Raw genomic sequence first — 17,802 nt, forward strand, 5'->3', positions numbered from 1 at the left:
ACATACAGGAACTGTCTCTCTCTAAACTTAATTTTTAAAAATTTGGGAGAAACATAAACATTCAGACAATTGCAAGACTATTACAAATAAAACTGCTTTGCAAACTCTTTGTATGAATATGTATTTTTAAATTTCTCTTACTTAAGTACCTAGGACTGGTATTACTGTTTTATGATAAAAGAACTTTATAAACAAACAACAACAAAAAACCCTGCAGTTTTCCAAAGTGGTGCTACCATTTTGATGGCAATCACTGAGACCCCCTTCGCTCTACACCCTCACCAATACTTGATATTGTCAATCTGCTAATTTAGTCTTTCTAGTAGATATATATAGAGAGAGGCATCTCCTTATGGGTTTTTTTGTGGGGTTTTTTTGGTATTTTTCTGGAGTTGGAAACGGGGAGGCAGTCAGACAGAATCCCGCATGCGCCCAACCGGGATCCACCTGGCATGCCCACCAGGGGGTGATGCTTTGCCCATCTGGGGCGTTGCTCTGTTGCAACCAGAGCCATTCTAGCACCTGAGGCAGAGGCCATGGAGCCATCCTTAGCGCCCGGGCCAACTTTGCTCCAATGGAGCCCTGGCTGCAGGAGGGGAAGAGAGAGACAGAGAGGAAGGAGAGGGGGAGGGGTGGAGAAGCAGATGGGCGCTTCTCCTGTGTGCCCTGGCCGGGAATTGAACCCGGGACTCCTGCATGCCAGGCCAACACTTTACCACTGAGCCAATCCTTATGGTTTTAATTTTCATTTCCCAAATGATAAATGATGTTGAGAAAATTGTTAAATGTGCTTATATCTTCTTTTGCTTATTTCTTAACTGGGTTTTTGTCTTACTACTTAGTTGTCTTCTGATTCTGGAAGACATCCTAAATAAGATCATCCTTGTATTTTTTTGGTAGCACCTTTTGAAAAGCAAAAGTTTTAAATTTTGATGAAATTTCTTTTATAAGTTTGTGCTTTTTTTGTGTACTAGTTAATAAATCTTTGCCTAACCCTAGATCATAAAGAATTTTCTATGTTTTCCTCTAAAAATATTTTTGTTTCAACTCTTATTTTTACTTCTGGGGTCATTGTGCCTTTCTTCTCAGATGTGGTTTAGATCTGGACGCATGGATATCCTGTTAGAGCTCAGAGAACAATTTGTTGAAAAAACCATCTTTCCCTCATTGAATGACCTTGACACACTTGTGGAAAATCAGTCGACCACATATCTGTGGATCTATTTCTGGATTCCATATTTGGTTCCAATGATGTGTGTGCCATCTTATGTCAGTAACACACTGTCATGCTGATAATAAGTCTTGAAATCACACAGTGTTCTCTTTAAATTTGGTGGTTCTTTATAATCTTTTTGGCTAATCTAGGTACTTTATATCTTTGTAGAAACTTTAGAATCTGATTATCAGTTTTTACCCCCCCCCCTCAATTCCACTGGATTTTGGTAGGATTATATTGTACTTATTGTTCAACTTGTGGAGAATTGTTATCGTAACAGATCTGAATCTTTCACATCACAAGTGTGGCCTGTCTTTCCGTTTGTGTTTTCTTTTATTTCTCCCCGCGTTATTGGGTTGTTTTCTCTATGCAGGTTATTCACATATTTTGTTAAATCTATTTTGAAATTTTTCAAATTGTTGGATGCTACAGGAAATGGTTATGGCTACTGATTGCAAGTATTGTTATTGTCGTTGTTTTACTTCAATATTTTATTGTTTGTTGCTCATATGTAAAGATAGTTACTTTTTTTTTTAAGTTTTGCCTGACCAGGCGGTGGCTCAGTGGATAGAATGTCAAAGTGGGATGCGGAGGACCCAGGTTCAAAACCCCGAGGTGGCCGGCTTGAACATAGGCTCATCTGGCTTGAGTGCAGGATCACTGGCTTGAGCGTGGAATCATAGACATGACTCTATGGTCGCTGGCTTGAGCCCAAGGTGGCTTGAGCAAGGGGTCACTCGCTCTACACCCCACCCCATCAAGGCACATATAAGAAGCAGTCAAGCCTGACAAGGCGGTGGCGCAGTGGATAGAGCGTCGAACTGGGATGCAGAGGACCTAGGTTCGAGACCCAGAGGTCGTCAGCTTGAGTGTGGGCTCATCTGGTTTGAGCAAAAAGCCCACCAGCTTGAACCCAAGGTTGCTGGTTCCAGCCCGGGGTTTCTCAGTCTGCTGAAGGCCCGCGGTCAAGGCACATATGAGAAAGCAATCAATGAACAACTAAGGAGCTGCAATGAAGTTTTTTTTTAATTTATTCATTATTTTAGAGAGAGGAGACATAGAGAGAGAAAGAGACAGAGAGAGGAAAGAGATAGAAAGAACAGGGGGAGGAGCAGGAAGCATCAACCCCCATATGTGCCTTGACCAGGCAAGCCTGGGGTTTTGAACCGGTGACCTCAGCGTTCCAGGTCGATGCTTTTACCCACTGCGCCACCACAGGTCAGGCTGCAATAAAGTTTTGATGCTTCTCATCTCTCTCCCTTCCTGTCTGTCTATCCCTATCTGTCCCTCTCTCTGTCTCTCTGATTCTGTCACACACACACACACACACACACACACACACACACACACACAGAGTTTTCTATTGCCCTCCTATCCCAAGGCCTTGCTAAACCCACTCAGTAGTTCTGCTCGCTTTTTCTTCAATCCGTTAGCATTTCCTACCCAAACAGCTTGACTTTATCCTTTCCCATCTCTATGGCTTTTTTCCCTGCCTGAGACTCAGCCATGTGTGTGATCTCTGAGAACGGTCCGCTCACAGCTCTCCTGGCGGGTTGTCTGCCCACCTCAAGATTTAGATATGAATATGAACTGGCTCACACAATACAGGAGATAGACAAGTCCCAAGATCTGCAGATAGCAAGCTGGAGACTTAGGAGAGCTGAAGGTATAAATTTTGGTCCCAAATAATTAGTGGGCTTAAGACCCAAGAATAGCCGATGTTTCAGCTGTAGGTCTGAAAGCTGGAGAAGACCCGTGTGTGTGCTAGCTCAGCACTCAGGTGGGACTTCCTTCCCACTTCGCCCTTCTGTTCTAGGCTAGTCTCCAGTTGATTGCAGGAAAGCCACCCCATTAGGGTGGGCCCTCTGCTTTACTCAGTCTAGCGATTGAAATGCTAATCTCATCCAGAAAAACTCTCACAGACACACCCAGGATAATGTTTGACCAAATGTCTGGGCACCAGGTGGCTCTTCAAGTTGATACATAAAATTACTCATCACAACATCCAAGCAAAGACTGGCGGGGGACTCCCCCAAATTCTGAGAGCTCTTTATCTGAGTTGCTTCCTCCCCTCCAGTTCCTTAACTTCTTCTATCCAACTCAGTCTCCCTGAACTCCAATCTCTGCCTCCCGGGACTGCCTACAGAATTTGCTAGGTCCAGTGCAAGATGAAAATCCAGGTCTTTGTTCAAAAGTTAAGCATTTCCATTATCCCTCCAGAACGCCTGACCTTTGTAGTTCACTGACCCCACCCAAATAAGTAAACCACTATTCTGACTTCCACCACCATTGATTAGTTTCACCTGTTCTTCAACTTGATCTTATATACATATGTGTCTGGCTTCCTTTGCTGTGACATCATGTCTGTAAGATTAAGATGTGGCTATATGAAATAATATTGGATGTCAACTATAATTGACAAACTTAAATAAATAAATAAATAAATAAATAAGAAGAATGTTTTGGGATACTTTTGAGGACAGAAGATCTACAGTTGTAAATATTGGGGGGGGGGGGTATTCCCCTTCTAGGTAGCTACAGTTTCCTCCTTTGTGTAAAGGACAATAATAGATCTCCATAAGAATGTTCTGCTTGGATCCCATTAGTAACAGCAATAAGCTAAGTGGAATGGGGGAAGGAAGAGGGGCTTATAAATACAATAGAAACCTTCTGGATTGTTTGTTATTTTGTGTCTACTGGAGTAGGCCTCCAGGGGTTTTTGGCCTGTTCTCCCCTTCCCTCCCACCTTCCTCCACCACCCTACCTTCAGACTGGAGTATCTCCTATTTGACTGAAGGGAACTGGATGGTTTCATTGAAAGTAAATGCTACCAGTTCTGGGGATACGTCTGCCTCTGTACCTGTGGTCATGGTGGGAGAAAGGAGGGGGCAGGCTAAAGTGAGCTCTGACTTCTAGTGCCTGGTTGAGGGTGGTGGCCTGTGTCCCAATGTTAATACCTGACATCACTGAGCACTGACCAGGCTTCTGGGACCCACGGAATGTCCTGCATCCTTCAATAAGTTTTACACTCTCCACCTATCCCGAACCCTAAAGTTTTCCCTGTTGATGGAGGGTGGGGGAGGAGGGAGGTACCATTTACATTTCCAAGTATTGGGAGTTGATGGAGCAGGTGAGATCAGGGAGCTTTCGTGACAAATTCCACCAGGAAGGTCTTCAACCAGATGATAGAGGGGAGAGAGAGGGATGAGTGGCAGTGACGAGAGCTGAACCCTTCACTGGGTGCTGTGTCCCAGGCCATAGCTACCTGGGTGATTTCTGTGCACTGATGTCACTTAACCATTCTAACAACCCCGTCAGATAGGAACATTGATCACATCTATGTCATTGATAAGGACTTCAGTGTTCAGAGAGGGCTGCCCAAGGCCCCAGATTCAGGACACTGTGGGTAGAAGCTAAACCTGACATCTTGTGTCCAGGATTTGATACTAACCATCATGCTCTCCTGCTTCCCATGGAAGGACAAAGTTCTCCTGGATGTGGAACATACAGTTCATCCTAACCAATAATAGTGTCAGTGGAAGACCCACTGCCTTGCTGCCCACTGGGCGCGGTACGGGCACTGCAGAGAAGACAGAAAGCTGATGGCTAACCTTTCACGGCACTGACCACGACTGATGGGCACTCTCTGTGTATGACCTCATTTGAGCCTCACACCAGCCCTATGAGATGGGTCCTGTTAATATTCCCATTTACGATGAGGAAACAGGCTCAGAGAAGTTAGGAAGGAGGTGGGGGGTTGCCAGAGCCAGCAACAAGCTGAGTGTAAGCTGGACTGAGGCCCGTGACTCACACGCTGAACAGCGCTGTTCAGGTGTGTGGGGGCGTGGGGTTCCACAGCTCTGGGTTCAAATCCCATCTTCACCCGCCACTAGCAAGTTACACGACCTCTCTGATCCTCGATTTCTACACATCTCAAACTCAAACAACAGTCACAACTTCCTGGGTTCGGGGGTGGGGTGAGAAGTGAACAGCAATGTCTGCAAAGCCCTTGGTGAGCACTGGAAGCGGGAGCCCTGGTCTTATAAGGTCACTTTGTGGTCTGTTCAGTGTCCACATGTTTCTGTATCACCGGTGCCTGGGAGGGCCTGAATAACTGCTCTCCTCTTGGACCGGGTGCTGGTCACACATCTCACCTTCCCAAACTGGCCTTCCCAGTCACCCAAGGCCACAACGTCCCTCCACTCTGTGGTTCTCCGTCTCTTTGCATCATTCGTTCTCCAACTATTCACGGAGGGCCTCCGTGTGCCAGACCCCATGCTGAGGAGCTCAGAGTCAACCAAAGCAGCCCAAATCTACCATCACTGGTGTTTGACAAATCTTGGCAAGTGATTATACAACTAACCCAACACTTACAGAGGTGAAGCTATGAGAAACAGGGGTGCTGCTGGTACCAGGCAGCCTGGCCTGGTCTAGGGGTGTGACAGGTTCCCAGAGGAGGTGACACTGAGATCCTGAGGGTCCTAAAGGACAGAGAGTAGATCTTTAGAGGAAGCAGAGGGGAGGGGAGGGAGTTCAAGGCCCTGGGGCGTCCTGCACAGGAGCCCAGCTCAGGCATTGGAAGTGAAGGTGGGGTCAGGAGCTCAGTCATTCAGTCCATAAACATTCCTCCTGTTATCTCTCGCTTACAAAGCACTGACCCACCACAGTGGGTGTTTGGTAAACAGGATGCTCCTTCAGCTTCAGGGCATGGTGAGGTGGTCCTCCGGCATGTAGCCAAAGACACTCTGAGCACCTCTGAGGGGCCCAGTCTGGCTCCGGGCTGCTGGGGAAGGAAGCCAGCAAAGCCCCTGCTCCAGACCTTATCACCGGGTGGGGGGCCACCAGACGACCACAAACCCAACACTCCAGACAGGTCAGCTCTGACTATAGAGGAAAGGTCAGGGGTACGATGTGAAGGGCATGGTGTCTTAAGGAGAGGTGCTGGGAAGCCCTCTCTGTGGACTGACTCCCACTGCACTGTCAGGACCCCAGGCACACAGGGGGTTAGGACTTGCCCCTCAGGGCCAGGCCGGCTGCTCAAGTGTGAGAATCCAACACCAGGTGTCAGGCCACTTGCTGTCAGACTAAACCGGTACCTGGCTGATTGGGTTGCCTTTTAATATAGCTGATGGCCCAAACAAAAGGTACCCACAGGCTGTTTAAGGCCTGGGTATGAGAGGATTCGGGATTTTGTGCAGTCTTTGGGCCATGCAGGTGCAATCTGCAAGGTAGAGATGCAAGGGGGGAGGTGTTCTAAAAGAATTTGTAGCTAATACTACGTTTAGCTTCTAAAATGCTTGAACCAATTTTTTTAAATTTAGCCATTTTAGTGAGGGGAGCAGGAAGCATCAACTCCTATGTGTGCCTTGACTAGGCAAGCCTGGGGTTTTTTTATTTTTATTTACTTATTTATTTTTTACAGAGACAGAGAGTGAGTCAGAGAGAGGGACAGACAGGGACAGACAGACAGGAACAAAGAGAGATGAGAAGCATCAATCATTAGTTTTTCATTGCGTGTTGCAACACCTTAGTTGTTCATTGATTGCTTTCTCATATGTGCCTTGACCGCGGGCTTTCAGCAGACTGAGTAACCCCTTGCTGGAGCCAGCGACCTTGGATTCAAACTGGTGGGCTTTTCCTCAAACCAGATGAGCCCTCACTCAAGCTGGCGATCTCAGGGTCTTGAACCCGGATCCTCTGCATCCCATTCTGATGCTCTATCCACTGCGCCACTGCCTGGTCAGGCGGCAAGCCTGGGGTTTTGAAATGGCGACCTCAGTGTTCCAGGTCGAGGCTTTATTCACTGCGCCACCACAGGTCAGGCTTGAGCCAATTTAATTAGATACCCCATCAGGAGAGAGAGGGCTCACACCCTCACAAGGTCACCTACAAGGGATGGTGGCCCGAGTAGATTTTAATGAGTAGGAATGCCCTCGCTTCTCCCCAGAAGTAACCATAATTAAGTCTGGTAAGTGTCCTTGGGGTCCTTTCTCTGTATATTTAAGTCCATATTTTTGTGGCCAACTTTTACAAGGAAGATATTCTTCTTTGCCACCTCACATGACTTTACCATGTGGCAATATTCCTGGCTGTTTCACCGGATTCTCTGTAGCTACGTCTCCTTTTCAGCAGCTTCAGCATCTGGAGATGGTGCACGGTCCGCCACGTTCCCCGCCTTGACTGAGCGCCTGTGTTTCTTCTTCCCAAACTGCCTGTTCGTGCTATTCGCCCGTGTTTCCCTGGCATTGCCTTTCTGCCTGTCTTGTTTCAGGCATTCTTAAAAAATGTGCTTTTAGGTTTGGGTCTTGGACACCTAAGGAATTGAGTGTTCATTTGCAGGCCTTTGAGTTTGGAGGAGGGAGGCTCAGGTTATAGTTTCCAAATGGATCGACGTCCAGCCAATTTCCCCAACAGCATTTATTTTAAAATCTTTCCCATTTAAAGTGCTGCCTTTATCATATCTTATAGATGCCCTTACAGGCATGAGGAGTCTTCTCTGTTCTGCCTCGATGGTTAAATAGACCTAAATAGATGTTCCTACACCAGTCCCTAGATGGAGCAGGGAAGTGCTTGGCTTTGTTCCCACAGTGCCTCCTCTCCCTGGCTTCCTCCTTCTCCTGGAGGGGGGGGCCTCAGAATGGCTGGGGCCTCATCTCTTTCCAAGGGCGCTCACTGTCAGTGGGAGGACTGGAAGGAGAAACCACTAGCCAGGAAGACCCAGAGCGCAGGAGAAGAATGGAAAAGCCCACAGTGCAGGGGCCACTGCATTCTACGCAGTATCTGGGAGCCTCAGGCGTGAATCACCACGGTGTTTAACTAGGCTGGCACTGGCGGTTTGATTTCCGTGGGTCTGGACCCGGTTTTGAATTCTAACAAGTTCCCTGGTGACTGCGAGGGTAGAGAGTGGCCTTAATCCCTCCAATCTCACTTGCCACTCCCTTTCCTTTTTTTTTTTTTTTTTTTGATGTAATTTATTGGGTTGTGTCTCCGTAGAGCCGATCAGGCGTCCTTAATTCGACTTCCCTGCATAGTGGGACATTCCTGCTTATTAGCAGGGCTGGCAGCCTTTTCGAGACTACTTTTGAGGCGGCTGTGAAGATTCTACTTACTAGTTCCGACACTGACTGCTATCAGAGGAAAGACACGACTAACACATGTTAGTTGCAAGAATCACACAGGCAGTTTATTTATTTATTTTATTTATTTATTTTTTTGGTATATTTCTGAAGTTGGAAACGGGGAGGCAGTCAGACAGACTCCCGCATGCGCCCGACCAGGATCCACCCGGCAGGCTCACCATGGGGCGATGCTCTGCCCATCCAGGGCGTCGCTCTGTTGCAACCAGAGCCATTGTAGCACCCGAGGCAGAGGCCACAGAGCCATCCTCAGCACCCGGGCCATCTTTGCTCCAATGGAGCCTTGGCTGCGGGAGGGGAAGAGAGAGACAGAGAGGAAGGAGAGGGGGAGGGGTGGAGAAGTAGATGGGTGCTTCTCCTGTGTGCCCTGGCCGGGAATCGAACCCAGGACTCCTGCACGCCAGGCCGACGCTCTACCACTGAGCCAACCGGCCAGGGCCACACAGGCAGTTTATTACTCAAATCCTTTTGGCATGCCTGGGTACAGTTTAAGGAGGCCCCGTCGGCGTGCTCCTCTCGGCTGTCTTTGGTCAGAGCGGCTTGGAGACAGTCCATGTTCATGCTGGAGTCTGTGTGGCTATTGCAGCAGGGGGGACCCCTTAGTTTTAGTACCATTTTTTTGGCCAAGGCCTTCTAACAGGTGTCAATTTATAGGATTATTACCTCAAACCACCTTTTTGGGAGTTCCTTGCAGGGAGCCCTTTTATGTTAATTTACTGAAATGTTTCATCCACCTATTTTTAAGATGTTCTTAGGGAAGCCTCCTGTCTACATCAACCCACAGAGTTATGACATCAAGCCACTTCTTATCTATATGTAACTTCACACACACACACACACACACTAACTGAGTCCTGCGCACGAAAAGGCAGAGTCTGTTTATTACATTTGTACATATTATATTAATTTTTATCCAGACGGCCTAACTTTAGTAAATTTTTTAATTGCCTTTAATATTATATCTTAATTATTTTTATGTATTTTCCATACTTTTCTATATTTCTATATATTTCATTACTATACCCTTATATTACTGCAACAGGTCGACGTTGGTTAATAAAATTATACAGATTTCAGGTGTACAGTTCTATACTACACCGTCTGTATACTGTACTGTGTATTCACCACCCCAAGTCAAGTCTCCTTCTGTCACCATTTACCCCTCTTTACTAGCTTACCCCTTAAACACCTTATGGCAATTGCCAGTTTTTCAGAGCTCGCCTGCTCTTCCTCTGGTCCGATTTAAAAACACACACAAAATTAAACAGGCACTGGCTAGCAGAGGGTGAGAAATTACTAACTTGTGTTGGGAGTAATAGCCCTGTTGAGGTTAGGTGGTTAGAATAAGAAACAAGCAAAAGAGTAAAAGAGTATCTGCTAGACTCACACCGTGATGTCTTCTGGGGGAAGGATGCTAAGTCTAGGGTTTGTTTTACAGTGTGGGCCTGAGCGTGGAACAGAGGGATAGATAAAACACACGTGACAGAAAGGGGTGGTTGTTGACACAGTGAAGGGTCCAGGGTGAAGGGTGGGTCATTGTACAAGCCATTCTACTTCTGGGTGTGTTTGAAAGGTTCTATAATAATAATAACAAATAAAATGGAAATTTGATGCGAGCCCGATTCTCAGGAGTCAGAAGGCTGTTAAGCTGGAGTGGAAGCCTGGTCAAGCACACAATAGCTGCTAGTATTATTCTAATTAACATCATTATCATATAAAAGCTGGTGTATATACGCACTATGCATAATGCACAGGAGATCGAATTTTAGAAAGAGGTGTTCAGCTTGTGGGTTATTTGCTTCCTTTTTATTCAGGTGGGGAAGATGTGGGTTTTTAAATTTTATTTTTCAATTCCAGTTGACAGTATTATTTTATATTAGTAGGAGATGTGTTTTAATCCTTTTCTCCTCCTGTAGCTTTACCCAATGCATAACTATCCATCTTTACTATAGAAAACTGCTACGGTATTAACATTGTCTCACTCTTAAAATTTTTATTTATTGATTTGAGAGAGAGAAAGGAAGGGGGAAAGAGAGAGAGAAACTTCAATTTGTTGTCCTACTTAATTGTGCATTCATTGGTTGCTTCTTGTGTGTATACTGAATGCAGATCGAATCCACAACCCTGGCTCATTAGCATGATGGCTCTAATCAACTGAGCTACCTGGCCAGGGCTAACATTGTCTCTTTCAAGATTATTTTTTTATTGTTATTCATTTTTTTAGAGAGGAGAGAGAGAGAGAGAGAGAAGGGGGGAGGAGCTGGAAGCATCAACTCCCATATGTGCCTTGACCAGGCAAGCCCAGGGTTTCGAACTGGCGACCTCAGCATTTCCAGGTGGACGCTTTATCCACTGCGCCACCACAGGTCAGGCAACATTGTCTCTTAATACGAAATTTACTTATAAGGGAGCAATAACAGATCTAAGGAATGGTTGTTGTTTATGGTGGCTACATGGAAGGGAGAAGGGCAAAGACAGGGATTTGCATTTTTCCTATTTTATAAATTTATGTTGTTGTTTTTTTGTTGTTTTAATGTGTTTTCAAAAAATTACCCAGTAATTTAAAAAATCTATTTAAAATTTAAAATCTATTTTTTAAACTTAAATTTAAAATCTATAACCAAAATCAATTGTTGTTATAACATACTGTGGAAATATGTATAAATGTACAGCTACAGAACATATAAAGTGGCGTTCCATCTCCATAGCTTTTCCCTAAAAGGAAACTTCATTCCTGAGGTTACCCAGTTATTTCTCCTCCTCCTCCTCCTCCTTCCTCTTCCTCTTCCTCTTCCTCTTCTTCTTCATCTTTTTGGTTATCCAGATACTTCTATCAGGCTCCTTCCTCTTCGGTACCCTGCCTGCTGTGAGGAGTAGGAACATGGTAGCTTCTCTGCGGTGGTATCTGTGATCAGAAGATCGACAGATCCTGGGAGTCCTTGACCTATACAGTCCAGTCTATCTATCTCTGCACAAAGCTTTTATGAAGATCTTATTTTTTTTGGTATTTCACACATATCTACCACCTAGCAATATTCCTGGCCATCTTGCATCACACTCTATTATATATTGATTTTGTTTTGTTTTGTTTTAATGTGTTTTTAAAAAATTACCCAGTAATTTCACCTGACCTGTGGTGGCACAGTGGATAATGCGTCGACCTGGAAATGCTGAGGTCGCCGGTTCGAAACCCTGGGCTTGCCTGGTCAAGGCACATATGGGAGTTGATGCTTCCAGCTCCTCCCCCCTTCTCTCTCTCTGTCTCTCTCTCTCTCCCTCTCTCTCTCCTCTCTAAAAATGAATAAATAAATAAAAATAAATGTATTACATTAAAAAAAATTACCCAGTAATTTTAAAAATCTATTTTTTTTAACATCTGCAGAATAGTCCACTTTATGAAACCTAAATTAACTTATAAAGACAAACAATAATTTTCTTCTGGTATAGAGGAGCTGTGAAGGATGACCAGGAGTTGGAAGGGTGGGTTATTGTCGTGGCTGAGAAAATATTTCAAAAGAATCTCAAACTTTTATCTCGTCAGGTGGCAGTGAATCTAGGAGTTGTTCCCAGTCTACAAGCATGGGAATTAAGGAAAAGCCTGGTTAGCTCAGACAGGAGCCTGGGAACAAAACCACATTGGCGCATACGCCAGGTATGAGGGAATCCAGCGTGGGAGGATTTCTCTCCAACCCCCAGCTGTAGCTGACTGTGAAAGATGGCTTGTTTTTCCAGTTTGGATAAAAGCAGCCAAAGTGATAGATACTCTGTTACTGTGTTACTCACAGACTCACTGTTACTCATAGAAACGGGGTTGTTGCATCTCTGCAGATGAATAGTGGAAAAAAGCTTGTCTGTTACTGATATGCAAACCATGTTGCTGGAATTCTGAACATCTGTAGAAGATTCTTTACCAGCCATTTGGAGACTGTTCCTCTTGGTCCATAAAAACCCTCTTGCATGTAATTTCAGCATGTCTTGAGCCTCTTTTTAGGCATCGGGCAGTAGAATAAGCATTACTCTATTAATCCACAAACATCTACTGAGAACCTACTATGTGCCTTCCATGATTTAAGGCACTGAGCAAAGAGCAGTGAGAGACAAAACAGACCTCGTGTTTGCCCCTTGGAGTCTCCAGTTGGGGGGGGGGGGGGACCGCCTCAAACTCAATCAAATACCCAGAGCTATACAAAGCGTGAGGTAGGACGGAAGCTACTCCAGGCAAGGGAAACAGCGGGTATACTCCTAGGCAGCCCTAACCTGAAGAATTTCACCTACCCGACTAGCTGCATGACTTTGAACAAGGATCTGTTTGCCGTTTGTAAAGGAAGGACAGTCACAGCTCACTTCCAGTAAATGGATGGGGACCACCAACATAGGCGGAATGAGCGAAATCCCTACCGCTGGCTACAGACGGGCATGGCTGCCTTTGAAATGCGGGTACCCCATCCTAATCATGTGCTCTCATCCCTAATCCTGCCATGAACCCTAATCCAAACCTTTATTTCTGCGAGGTGGGCTTGGTGGTGGTGGGAAGTTATACTCTATGCGTGTAGATCCAGCATCCTTTACTATAAACATGCGTTCTTTTCATAAAAATACCAATTCAATTTGGTATGAAATCATCTGTTATTGGTACAAAGGCAACTAGAAAACGTAATGGAGCTGAATAAGACTTATAATGCCCTATCTTCATCTAGATAGGGACTTAGTAAATGATAAAAGGTACCATTTCACATCTGTGGAGAAAGAACAGATGATTCAATAAGTGACATTAAGGAGGGGGAAAACCTGAACTTTTTATGCCAAAAAAATGAGTACACTTATAACAAAAAGCTAAAGGAATAAAGTAGTAAAGGAATTTAAAAATAAGGTCATAGGCAGACGAACACCAGGTTGAGGAGGGAACGGGGAACCGGGACCTTGAAGGAAGCCGCCCTCCTAAGCCTCAGACATGGTATATGAGGCCGTCAGACCAGGACTGTGTGTGTCTTCAGTGGTTTTGAAAGTAAAAAACCTGTCACTGGAGCTGCACTGCCCAATATGATAGCTGTTACCCCCTTATGGCTCTTAAGCACTTTAAATGGGGCTAGTCTGAAAAGGTGTCATATCCGTAAGATATTTTTAAAATAGGGTTGTTTTTTTCTTACTGTGAAATGACAGTGTGGCCTTATATTTCTCTTGCACGGTGTTTCATGGGAGGGTTTTAAGCTTGAGTGGTGGGTCATGACATGAACAAAAAAGGGTTTTGTGGAGAAAAAGGAACCCTCATACACTGTTGGTAGGAATGTAAAGTAGTACAACCATTATGGAAGAAAGTATGGTGGTTCCTCAAAAAACTGAAAATAGAACTACCTTATAACCCAGCAATCCCTCTACTGGGTATATACCCCCAAAACTCAGAAACATTGATACATAAAGACACATGCAGCCCCATGTTTATTGCAGCATTATTCACAGGGGCCAGGACATGGAAACAACCAAAAAGCCCATCAATAGATGACTGGATAAAGAAGATGTGGCACATATATGCTATGGAATACTACTCAGCCATAAGAAATGATGACATCGGATCATTTACAGCAAAATGGTGGGATCTTGATAACATTATACAAAGTGAAATAAGTAAATCAGAAAAAAACAGGAACTGCATTATTCCATACGTAGGTGGGACATAAAAGTGAGACTAAGAGACATTGATAAGAGTGTGGTGGTTACGGGGGGAGAGGGGAGAGGGAGAGGGAAAGGGGAGGGGGAGGGGCACAAAGAAAACTAGATAGAAGGTGAGGGAGGACAATCTGACTTTGGGTGATGGGTATGCAACATAATTGAATAACAAGATAACCTGGACATGTTATCTTTGAATATATGTATCCTGATTTACTGATGTCGCCCCATTAAAAAATTAAAAAAAAAAGGGGGGGTTTTGAAAAAAGTATCACAACAGGGCTACACTGTTCCAGGGAGTCGGAAGACTGACAAAACTCGCAAGATCTCGCGAGACCCAAAGAGTTGTTAGTGCGCATGTGTCCCGAGGTGGCTGCCGGGAACACTAAAACAGAAACTAAAAGGGACTGATTGGTTTTGTGGCCCCCCCAGAGACAAGACTGAGAGGAGGCTCATGTCGGCTGCAGATACCGTTAATACTGCCCCCCTGTCGGGGTCCAAAGAAATGAATTTGGAGGAACCGAAGAAGATGACCAGAGAGGACTGGCGAAAGAAGGAGCTAGAAGAACAGAGAAAACTGGGTAATGTTCCTGCCGAAGTTGATGAAGAAGGAAAAGACATCAACCCTCATATTCCTCAGTATATTTCTTCAGTGCCATGGTATATCGATCTTTCAAAAAGACCTATTTTAAAGCACCAGAGACCACAACCAGAAAAACAAAAACTGTACAGCTCGTCTGGAGAATGGTGCAACAGGGGTGTAAAAGAGAATTCTGTAACTACTAAGTACCGCAAAGGAGTGTGAAAAAATTGTGGGGCCATGACACACAAAAAGAAAGACTGCTTTGAGAGACCTAGGCGAGTTGGAACAAAATTTACCGGAACTAACATAGCTCCTGACAAACATGTCCAACCTCAGCTGATGTTTGATTATGACGGGAAGAGGATGGCTAAAATCCAGAAGAACACATGAAAATTGTAGAAGAATATGCCAAAGTCGATATGGCAAAACGAACACTGAAAGCCCAGAAACTCCAAGAAGAATTAGCCTCAGGAAAATTAGTGGAACAGGCTAATTCTCCAAAACACCAGTGGGGAGAAGAAGAACCAAATTCTCAAATGGAAAAAGATCATAATAGTGAAGATGAGGATGAAGATAAATATGCTGATGATATTGACATGCCTGGACAGAACTTTGACTCTAAGAGACGGGTTACCATTCGGAATCTCAGGATTCGTGAAGAAATTGCAAAATATTTGCGGAATTTAGATCCAAATTCTGCTTACTATGATCCCTAAACGAGAGCGATGAGAGAGAATCCCTACGCCAATGCAGGAAAGAATCCCGATGAAGTGAGCTACGCAGGGGATAACTTTGTTAGGTACAGGGGAGATACCATTTCAATGGCTCAGACACAGTTGTTTGCGTGGGAAGCCTACGACAAGGGATCTGAAGTGCATCTGCAGGCTGATCCTACCAAACTAGAGCTGTTGTATAAGTCCTTCAAAGTCAAAAAAGAAGACTTCAAAGAACAGCAGAAAGAAAGCATCCTGGAACAGTATGGTGGCCAAGAACATTTGGATGCCCCTCCAGCTGAATTGCTTCTAGCTCAGACGGAAGACTATGTGGAGTATTAAAGACATGGGACGGTCTTCAAAGGGCAGGAGCAGGCTCTCGCCTGCTCTAAGTATGAGGAGGACGTGAAGATCCCCAATCACACGCATATCTGGGGATCTTACTGGAAGGAAGGACGATGGGGATACAAATGCTGTCACTCTTTCTTCAAGTATTCCTATTGTACTGGAGAAGCTGGGAAGGATAGTGCTAATTCAGAGGAATGTATAGTAAAGGATATAACTGGAGAAGAAACCTCAAACCCTCATGGAGATGCATCAGGAAAAACTAAAAGAGGAGAAGAAGCAGCAGCATCGAAAGAGCAGCTCAGATAGCGATGGCAAAGAGAAGAAACATAAGAAACTGAAAAAGGCACTGAATGCAGAGGAGGCCCGCCTTCTTCACGTCCAGGAGCTCATGCAGGTTGATGAGAGGAAGCGGCCTTACAACTGCATCTATGAAACGCGGGAACCCACCGAGGAGGAAATGGAGGCTTACAGGATGAAGTGTCAGAGGCCAGATGACCTGTTGGGCAGATAAAATGTATTATGCTCACTTTGTTAAAGATGGCGCTGCCCACATGGAAGCCGTCTCCCAGGTGATATTAATGTGTGTTGGACCGTAAGGAAGGTCAGAGTTAAAAAAAAAAAAAATTTAATGTGTGTTCGAGGTGGGCTGTAGCAGGCAGAATCCTTATAGCCTGGGGCTTGGTTTTAGGACTAAGCCTTTCCTACCCTGTTTGATGTGGGGTGGTACAATCCCATCATGCCCCAGATAAGTGACTTTGTATCAGAGACTTGCTCTCTTGGTTCCTGAGATTAGCATTAGAGGAGAGAGCAGAGAGGAGAGCAGAAAGAGGCCATGTGGAGTAGGCCAGGAGAAGCAGCCAAGATGGTGGAGTGCTGAGTGAGAAGCCAGTTTGTGCAGAGTTTGTGCAGGGAGAAGGAAGGAGATGGGGAACAGAGGTGAATAAGTCTGGTGAGCTAGAAACCTTTGATTCTAGGAAACTTGGATAAGTCAGTAGCTTTGTGAGCACTGAATGAGTGGGTTTTGGAGCCCAGTGTGTGTTTTTACTTGCCCGCCAGGTGCAAGCTAGGGTTAAAGATGATGGCCCATCAGTTTTTGGTTCCGTTGTTTCTTTACCGACTGTCCGAATCCAATGTGAACCTGCATGTGAATGGCCACGATGGCAGCTCCTGGCCTTACATGACCCCAAGACCTCTTTCCTTGGACAGTAGGGACCAGTCACAAACGGTTGCCCACAATAAACACAACAGACAAAATATTCTTTTCAGCTTCTAATCGATGGTTGCATTGATAGATGGCAAAGTCCTGTGTGCTCCTCTCGCTGTCTGACTTTAATAAAATTTCCAGTAAATCCATTCCTTTCCACGCTGAACAAACAGAAGAAAAACAAAGAGGAGGTACATTAAATCCGGATTAAGATTTTATTTCCAATTTTATAGTAGTAACAGGAAAAGAGGCCCTGGTGCATGCGCCAGCTCGCTCTCTTCTGTCTTTCACTCATCAGTCGAGTCTTAAACATTATTTATTCCCTTTTTATGGCCCTTTATCTAGTGTTTGACACATTTTGAAGGTAGATTAATTACTCTTTCTCAAAACTAGGGCTTCATTTTTTAAAAATAAGTAGTAACTGTAATTGTAGTATTTTTATAGTCATTTGTTTCTGCTATCTAAGGTTTTCCTGGTCTGTAGCTTAAATTCGAGCTGAGCCCTGGCTGGATAGTGCCATTGATTAGACTCTATGCCTCAATGCTCAGAGGTTGCTGGTTTGATCCCCCCTCAGGGCATATATGGGAACAAATAGATGTGTCGATCTCTCTCACTCCCTCCCCCACCCTAAAATCAATGAAATTAAAAAAAAAATAGATCTAGAAGGAACTTTCCAGAAAGTGTGAATCACTTTATCCTCTCTGGGAATAATTCTGTTTTCACTTGTTTGTAAAATTTTGAATTTTTAAATTTTTTCTTGTGTCTTATACCTGGTACTAAATGTGTTAGCCTTTGGAAAGAGATCTATTTTGTCATTTTTGAATCAGAATTGATCAATCAGTAGTAGGTCCTTTACCATTCTGGACATGAGCCTTTAGACACAGAAATCCATTCCTTTATTGTAGAGGATATAATTTGTGATACAATCCTCTACAATA

The 17,802-nt window shown here is 44.6% G+C and overlaps 1 protein-coding gene and 1 pseudogene across 1 annotated transcript in view; one reads left to right on the forward strand and one right to left on the reverse strand.

The window, feature by feature from the left end:
- PCK1 (phosphoenolpyruvate carboxykinase 1) overlaps positions 1–17,802 on the reverse strand; it is a 701,569-nt gene that overhangs the window by 664,606 nt on the left and 19,161 nt on the right. The gene's annotated exons all lie outside the window — the stretch shown is intronic.
- On the forward strand, positions 14,471–16,869 carry LOC136406041 (pre-mRNA-splicing factor SLU7-like; annotated as a pseudogene).

The sequence above is a fragment of the Saccopteryx leptura genome, chromosome 5 (genome assembly GCF_036850995.1).
Source record: "Saccopteryx leptura isolate mSacLep1 chromosome 5, mSacLep1_pri_phased_curated, whole genome shotgun sequence".
Lineage (NCBI taxonomy): Eukaryota > Metazoa > Chordata > Mammalia > Chiroptera > Emballonuridae > Saccopteryx > Saccopteryx leptura.